Source organism: Macrobrachium rosenbergii, chromosome 51 (assembly GCF_040412425.1).
Source record: "Macrobrachium rosenbergii isolate ZJJX-2024 chromosome 51, ASM4041242v1, whole genome shotgun sequence".
NCBI classification, from domain to species: Eukaryota; Metazoa; Arthropoda; class Malacostraca; order Decapoda; family Palaemonidae; genus Macrobrachium; species Macrobrachium rosenbergii.
In genome coordinates, this window is record NC_089791.1 from 65532656 (window position 1) to 65542099 (window position 9444).

The window sequence follows — 9444 nt, forward strand, 5'->3', positions numbered from 1 at the left end:
AAGTAAAGTAGTGCGATAGGAATAACCTTTATTGGCGTGGATGATCACAGGGAATAAGTAGGAAGTAGTAAGATAGGATTAACCTTTATTGGCGTGGATGATCACAAGGAATAAGTAGGAAATAAGAATAACCTTTATTGGCGTGGATGATCAAGGAATAAGTAAGAAGTAGTAGATAGGAATAACCTTTATTGGCGTGGATGATCACAGGGAATAAGTAGGAAGTAGTAAGATAGGATTAACCTTTATTGGCGTGGATGATCACAAGGAATAAGTAGGAAGTAGTGCGATAGGAATAACCTTTATTGGCGTGGATGATCACAGGGAATAAGTAGGAAGTAGTAAGATAGGAATAACCTTTATTGGCGTGGATGATCACAGGGAATAAGTAGGAAGTAGTGCGATAGGGATAACCTTTATTGGCGTGGATGATCACATGGAATAAGTAGGAAGTAGTGCGATAGGAATAACCTTTATTGGCGTGGATGATCACAGGGAATAAGTAGGAAGTAGTAAGATAGGATTAACCTTTATTGGCGTGGATGATCACAAGGAATAAGTAGGAAGTAGTGCGATAGGAATAACCTTTATTGGCGTGGATGATCACAGGGAATAAGTAGGAAGTAGTACGATAGGAATAACCTTTATTGGCGTGGATGATCACAAGGAATAAGTAAGAAGTAGTAGATAGGAATAACCTTTATTGGCGTGGATGATCACAGGAATAAGTAGGAAGTAGTACAGTAGGAACAACCTTTATTGGCGTGGATGATCACATGGAATAAGTAGGAAGTAGTAAGATAGGAATAACCTTTATTGGCGTGGATGATCACAGGGAATAAGTAGGAAGTAGTACGACAGGAATAACCTTTATTGGCGTGGATGATCACAGGGAATAAGTAGGAAGTAGTACGATAGGAATAACCTTTATTGGCGTGGATGATCACAGGGAATAAGTAGGAAGTAGTAAGATAGGAATAACTTTATTGGCGTGGATGATCACAGGGAATAAGTAGTAGTAAGATAGGAATAACCTTTATTGGCGTGGATGATCACAGGGAATAAGTAGGAAGTAGTACGATAGGAATAACCTTTATTGGCGTGGATGATCACAAGGAATAAGTAGGAATTAGCAAGAGAATAACCTTTATTTTCGTGGATGATCACAGGAATAAGGAGGAAGTAGTAAGATAGGAATAACCTTTAATGGCGTGGATGATCACAAGGAATAAGTAGGAAGTAGTAGATAGGAATAGCCTTTATTGGCGTGGATGATCACAGGGAATAAGTAGGAAGTAGTAAGATAGGAATAACCTTTATTGGCGTGGATGATCACATGGAATAAGTAGGAAGTAGTAAGATAGGAATAACCTTTATTGGCGTGGATGATCACAGGGAATAAGTAGGAAGTAGTACGATAGGAATAACCTTTATTGGCGTGGATGATCACAAGGAATAAGTAGGAATTAGCACGAGAGGTATAACCTTTATTTTCGTGGATGATCACAGGGAATAAGGAGGAAGTAGTAAGATAGGAATAACCTTTAATGGCGTGGATGATCACAATGAATAAGTAGGAAGTAGTAGATAGGAATAGCCTTTATTGGCGTGGATGATCACAGGGAATAAGTAGGAAGTAGTAAGATAGGAATAACCTTTATTGGCGTGGATGATCACAGGGAATAAGGAGGAAGTAGTAAGATAGGAATAACCTTTATTGGCGTGGATGATCACAAGGAATAAGTAGGAAGTAGTAGATAGGAATAACCTTTATTGGCGTGGATGATCACAGGGAATAAGTAGGGAGTAGTAAGATAGGAACAACCTTCATTGGAGTGGATGATCACAAGGAATAAGTAGGAAGTAGTACGGTGGGAACAACCTTTATTGGCGTGGATGATCACAAGGAATAAGTAGGAAGTAGCACGAGAGGTATAACCTTTATTTGCGTGGATGATCACATGGAATAAGTAGGAAGTATTACGAGAGGAACAACCTTTATTGGCGTGGATGATCACATGAAATAAGTAGGAAGTAGCACGAGAGGAGTAACCTTTAATGGCATGGATGATCATAAGGAATAAGTAGGAAGTCGTATGAGAGGAACAACGTTTATTATCGTCGATGATCAAATGGAATAAGTAGGAAGCAGTACAAGAGGAATAACCTTTACTGACGTGGATGATCACAAGGAATAAGTAGGATGTAGTAAGAGAGGAACAACCCTTATTGGCGTGGATGACCACAAGGAATAAGAAGGAAGCCGTATGAGGAGGAACAACCTTTATTGGCGTGGATGATCACAAGCAATAAATAGGAAGACGTACGATAGGAACAACCTTTATTGGCGTGGATGATCACAAGGAATAAGTAGGAAGTAGTACGAGAGGAACAACCTTTGTTGACGTGCATGATCACAAGAAATAAGTAGGAAGCCGTACGAGAGGAACAACCTTTGTTGGCGTGCATGATCACATGGAATAAGTAGGAAGCCGTACGAGAGGAAGAACTTTTATTGGTATGGATGATCACATGGAATAAGTAGGAAGTAGTACGAGAGGAACTACTTTTATTGGTGTGGATGATCACATGGAACAAGTAGGAAGTAGTAAGAGAGGAACAACCTTTATTGGCGTGCATGATCACAAGGAATAAGTAGGAAGCCGTACGAGAGGAAGAACTTTTATTGGTATGGATAATCACATGGAATAAGTAGGAAGTAGTAGAGAGGAACTACTTTTATTGGTGTGGATGATCCATGGAACAAGTAGGAAGTAGTAAGAGAGGAACAACCTTTATTGGCGTGGATGATCACAAGGAATAAGTAGGAAGTAGTGCGAGAGTAACAACCTTTATTGGTGTGGATGATCACAAGGAATAAGTAGGAAGTAGTACAGGAGGAACAACCTTTATTGTCGTGCATGATCACAGGCAATAAGTAGGAAGCCGTACGAGAGGAACAACTTTTATTGTTGTGGATGATCACAAGGAATAAGTAGGAAGCCGTACGAGAGGAACAACTTTTATTGGTGTGGATGATCACAAGGAATAAGTAGGAAGTCGCACGGGAGGAACAACTTTGATTGGTGTAGATGATCACAAGGAATAAGTAGGAAGTAGTACGAGAGGAACAACCTTTATTGGCGTGCATGATCACAAGGAATAAGTAGGAAGCCGTACGAGAGGAACAACGTTTATTGGTGTGGATGCTCACAAGGAATAAGTAGGAAGCCGTACGAGAGGAGCAACGTTTATTGGTGTGGATAATCACCAGGAATAAGTAGGAAGTCGTACGAGAGGAACAACCTTTATTGGCGTGCATGATCACAAGGAATAAGTAGGAAGCCGTACGAGAGGAACAACTTTATTGGTGTGGATGATCACAAGGAATAATAAGTACGAGAGGAGCAACGTTTTTATTGGTGTGGATAATCACCAGGAATAAGTAGGAAGTCGTACGAGAGGAACAACCTTTATTGGCGTGCATGATCACAAGGAATAATAGGAAAGTACAGAGAGGAACAGGCTTTATTGGTGTGGATGCTCACAAGGAATAAGTAGGAAGTAGACGGAACAACGTTTATTGGTGTGGATAATCACCAGGAATAAGTAGGAAGTAGTACGAGAGGAACAACCTTTATTGGCGTGCATGATCACAAGGAATAAGTAGGAAGCCGTACGAGAGGAACAACTTTTATTGGTGTAGATGATCACAAGGAATAAGTAGGAAGTAGTACGAGAGGAACAACTTTTATTAGCGTGCATGATCACATGGAATAAGTAGGAAGCCGTACGAGAGGAACAACTTTTATTGGTGTGGATGATCACAAGGAATAAGTAGGAAGTAGTACGAGAGGAACAACCTTTATTGGCGTGCATGATCACAAGGAATAAGTAGGAAGCCGTACGAGAGGAACAACGTTTATTGGTGTGGATGATCACAAGGAATAAGTAGGAAGTAGTACGAGAGGAACAACTTTTATTGGCGTGCATGATCACAAGGAATAAGTAGGAAGCCGTACGAGAGGAACAACGTTTATTGGTGTGGATGATCACAAGGAATAAGTAGGAAGTAGTACGAGAGGAACAACCTTTATTGGCGTGCATGATCACAAGGAATATGTAGGAAGTAGTACGAGAGGAACAACGACGTTTATTGGTGTGGATGATCACAAGGAATAAGTAGGAAGTAGTACGAGAGGAACAACCTTTATTGGCGTGCATGATCACAAGGAATAAGTAGGAAGCCGTACGAGAGGAACAACGTTTATTGGTGTGGATGATCACAAGGAATAAGTAGGAAGTAGTACGAGAGTTATAACCTTTACTGACGTGGATGATCACAAGGAATAAGTAGGAAGCCGTACGAGAGGAACAACTTTTATTGGTGTGGATGATCACATGGAATAAGTAGGAAGTAGCGCGAGAGGAATAACCTTTATTGATGTGGATGATCACAAGGAATAAGTAGGAAGTAGTACGAGAGGAACAACCTTTATTGGCGTGGATGATCACAAGAAATAAGTAAGACGTCGTACGAGAGGAATAATCTTTATTGGAGTGGATGATTGCAAGGAATAAGTGGTAAGTAGTACTAGAGGAATAACCTTTATTAGCGTGGATGATCTCGAGGAATAAGTAGGAAGTCTTACCAGAGGAATATTCTTTATTGCAAGTAGGCAACAATACCAAATGTCGGAGTGCCCCCCAACATCACTAGTCGTAGAAAAGACAATGGATATCAACGAAAGCAGCAGAAGACATTACTCACTAAGGGTTCACATGGAGTAATTAAGCTGATACCGGTGGTTAATATAAGAATAGAAAAGAACTATCAACATAATCAACTGGCCCACATCTTATACATCAAACTTCTATAACTAGCAAGAATTACGCCTTGAAGTCTTGGAGGTCTCTGAGCATAGACTGTGCTTTAACGAAGGTTTACCATTAACATTATACCATGAGAAGCTATCATGCTTCTGGAAGCTAAGCTCTCGTCGTTTTTATACTAACTACTAATCGCAAATCACAGCATATTTATTTCCCTGTTTAGAAAAACTGACATATTTACAGTGCCTTGTTCAATCGTTCTTCTGTTTAGAAAAATCGACTTATTTACATTACCTTGTGCTATCGTACCTGCGTAACCTAAGTCTCAGTTTTCTCTTCTAAATGCACCAATAATTATCATTTGATGCATCATTTCACCCATTCTTATACAAGAGGTACTTTCGTTTCTTTTCACAAATGAGCAAGACCAAATACAACAAATTTTACTTTCTGCATCTATAATCATCCAAAACATCTCAACAAAACTTCTCCCTCGCTGGTCTTCCCACAGCTCTCTCATATCTATATTGTCTTTTACCTCTTCCTCCCAAAATTATTTTCCCCATTCACCGTCTTTCGTGGTCCCATGAGCGTGCCTATGACACCAGCATAAGATACTTTTATTTCCATGAAAGAGTTAACGGTCCCGAAAATGAAACCGTGAGCATGAAATATGCAATGCTGCCGACCTCATAACCACGAAATTAGGACAGCATTTTCTTTTTGCTGAAATGTACTTCCACTCGTTACACCTTAATTTGCATTCTGCTTTTATAAAAAAGAAATGATTCAAAGTATAATTTGTTTCTGCTATTCATCCTTATTCTTTTATATGTATGTGCTGTACATACAGTAATTAAAACGTCGGTAACAGGTTCTCTTTTCTTATTCTCTAAAGCAAAAAATATTCTCAACCAGAAGCGCCCCGACAACCCCCCATCAGACTTTTAGCTTGCTCTGTATCCCAAGACCAAACCACTTGGTCACATTTCTTTTCAGCTTCATTTTTTCCATTGTGTTTTGTAGACTTCCGCGCATATCGTCAAGAACCTCCTTCAACAAGATTATCCAAGGATACAAGATTATCCAAGGATTTTACATTGCAAAGTCTTAGTTTGGCATATTTGTCGCATTGTCACCTAATGTATCTTGTAAATTTCTGTATCAACCGTATTTTTTGGAATATCTTACATATGAAAAAGGGTTATTACCTCGGACACAAGCATGGAAACAAACAGCCCCAAATTCTTTGAACAAAAACAGCGCAACAGATCGTTGAAAACAAGTATACACTGCATTTAAAAAAACATTAGCATATTTATACAGCTTGGTTTTATATGACATATTCTTCATTAGGTTTCCTCCATCACCAACGTCTCACGTCCAGATAGAATCTGTTTATCTGACAGTATGTTCTATAATAACAAACTGCTGTTGATGGCATAGTCGTACTATACGCTGTTATTTCAATTAGTTATTTTTCAAACAAAAGAACTTGATTCATTAAATAAGAAACCCAGTGATAAAAAATAGACCACGAATACTAATTCTTTTCTGACTATGAAAATGATAAAAATATAAAACCAAATTATGCGTCCTTGTAAAATATGAGAGAGAGAGAGAGAGAGAGAGAGAGAGAGAGAGAGAGAGAGAGAGAGAGAGAGAGAGAGAGAGAGAGAGTGCCAAAGAAGATTAATTTATAATTCGAAAAGTTATACATTTTCAAAACGTGAAAAAATAAAAAGCGAAGGAGTGCGGAATGATCAACACCAATCACGAAAATCTGAAAAAATCGAAAGTATTTCTTTCAATGATGATGTTTTGTTTTAAAAGAATGTGTAACTGCTCTAATTAAAATGCATTTGAAGGAGACTCCTCGCAGTACAATGTTTTTAAAAATTCAATAACTAAGTTAAAAAAACATAAGAGAATGTAAAATATTCAGAATTTTCATTCTTCTCAAATCAGCCTCTATGCCTTCAGACATTCCTCTGAGGCTCATTCTCAGCCTCGTTTAATCTTGTCGGAAGCTATTAATGCTGCTCTGGGCAGCGTCTCGAGCTTGAGAAGTCGAAATTTGGGAGTAAACGTCTTTTAAAAAGTATTATTTAAATATTCATACCTTCGAGGTATCGCAAGATTGAGAGGAATATGTTTACTGAAGGAAATCTAATTTCTTTAGTACCTAGACGAACACGGGACTGCTTTGAAAAATAAAAAAGAATATGATTAAAGAAATTAAATTTCTTTCTTTTCTTTCTTTAGAAAGTCTATAAATGGAATGTCGTGCAAAAACATTTCTTGGAAATTAAAAAAAAAATGTCATGATATCATAAGTCCTGATTAAATCATAAAGTTGAATTCCCCAGGGAAATCAGCCTGGAGTTATATATTTATATATAACTGGCTCGGAAAAATGTCTTACGTAATTTTTAATTCAAAAAATCTCGAACGATTGCAGGGTAAGACGTCAGGTCAGCTTACCGTAAGCTGGGCAGAACAAAGACAGTTCCTAACTCAAAGAAAATAATATTTAGCGAGGCAATGAACAGAAAAATACCAGTAGAAAAATCATACCTCTCCTTTTTGTTCTACTTTTATTCCTAGTTACTCAGTTGACTGAAACGGCAGTGAATAAAGCCTAAATATTATACGGTCTCCTAATTAAAGATCTACCCTGCCAATCTACTGCGGGACACAAAAAAAATCAGGCTTGTATTTAATGAGGTTAAAATACAGCCAAAGGTGCCAGCAATAGTTTAGATGAAGTTTGTTATTTATATCCCCGCATTATATTTCAATAGAGAATATATCCCAAGCACCACACATCTAAAACTGAAAAATACATACGGCTAGAAAACCGAGGTAAACATTCCAGTAACGTCAGAGGTTCGGGTAATGCATATAAATAATCAATCGACAAACTTCCAAAAACAATTTACAATAGGAGGGTTGTACTATAAATATAAGTTATGTGATCTTTTCTTTCCTCTACGGAATTTCAGCCCTGATTTCACCATGTTAGACAGCTTTTCTCATAATCCAAAAAGACAGTTCTTCCGTTCAGCGTGAATTTGCGTCACCTCCGTCGGCGTGCTAGTTTCTCTGTTTTGAACGGCATTCTCAGCAACTTCTCAATACAATGGTCCGACCCCTTCTGATACTATGTGGGTCTTGTGAACTACAGAGTACATAGTTTGCATTACTTCTCCAGCTTCTTCACTTTTTAACCTTAAAACTATGTTTTCTTGTTCGCCCAGCTTCTGACTATTTTGTTTTAAAATAAAAGCATGTCGCCACTTCAAGTGCAATGCTCTTGATACAGGTACCATCTCCATTTCGGTTCTGGGCTGGATTTCTCATCCCGGTTCTTTACTTGCACAAAACGATAAATGCAACAAGCTATGGTCAACCAACCTGTGGACAGCAACACATATATATTATATATATGTATATACGTATGTTTTATATATATATATATATATATATATATATATATATATATATATATATATATATATATATATATATATATATATAATCATGAATACAAATCGCTTAATATATACCTCAGGAATATCTCCGATGGAGAATTATCACCGAAGGGAATTTATATAATGATAAATGAATTGGTGCCGCGCACCAATTCATTTATCACTTATATAAATCCATATATAGTGAGGTGCGTGAATTTGATACACAACATTTGTAGCTTCATGATTGTATATAAATCACGTGTGATAAAAATTTCATATATATATATATATATATATATATATATATATATATATATATATATATATATATATATATATATATATGTGTGTGTGTGTGTGTGAGTGATGTGTGTATCCATATAAATGAGGTTATATATATATATATATATATATATATATATATATATATATATATATATATATATATATATATATATATATATATATATATTTCTTCGAATGTCTCAGGATACTTACTTGATTCTAGGCGGCAATGGATGAAGGCTGGGAGTTCACTACATTAACAAGAAATCTACTGTATTTATTACACATCTGACTCATTACTAGGGCCTCTGTAGACAAAGCAAGGGAAAATCTGTGGCTTAGGGCCTTCTTCATGTGAGGGAAAATTACGTAAACTCAAGGGTTCTCTTAACTAATTATATTTACATAACAACACAGATCAGAAGAATGACGAATTACTCAGGTAATAAGAAGAGCCTGCTAAATGAATGAATCCTACACAGAATAATTATTCTACACGATGATGTCTTCATAACAAATTAGTGGGGGTAGAAGGGGGACTGCACATGGTTAGAGCATAGTGATTCCACAGTCGAGGCCTATCTGCAATATATGCAAGATGGTTACTTGCAAGAATAATAAGACGCTCAAAGGGAACTGAGGGAATGCACAGATGGTGCCAAATAACTCAGTTCAACACCAAGTGCATAATTACATTAACAGTGAATGCTCCAACACAAATTACTGAAGGTGATTGCACCATGGAAAATAAATGAAAATCAGTCAGAGAAATAACAGGAATCGTGACTGACTAAAGAACTTTATTCCAGTATATTACCTTCACCAAGATGATGGTGTCCTCGTTTGATAG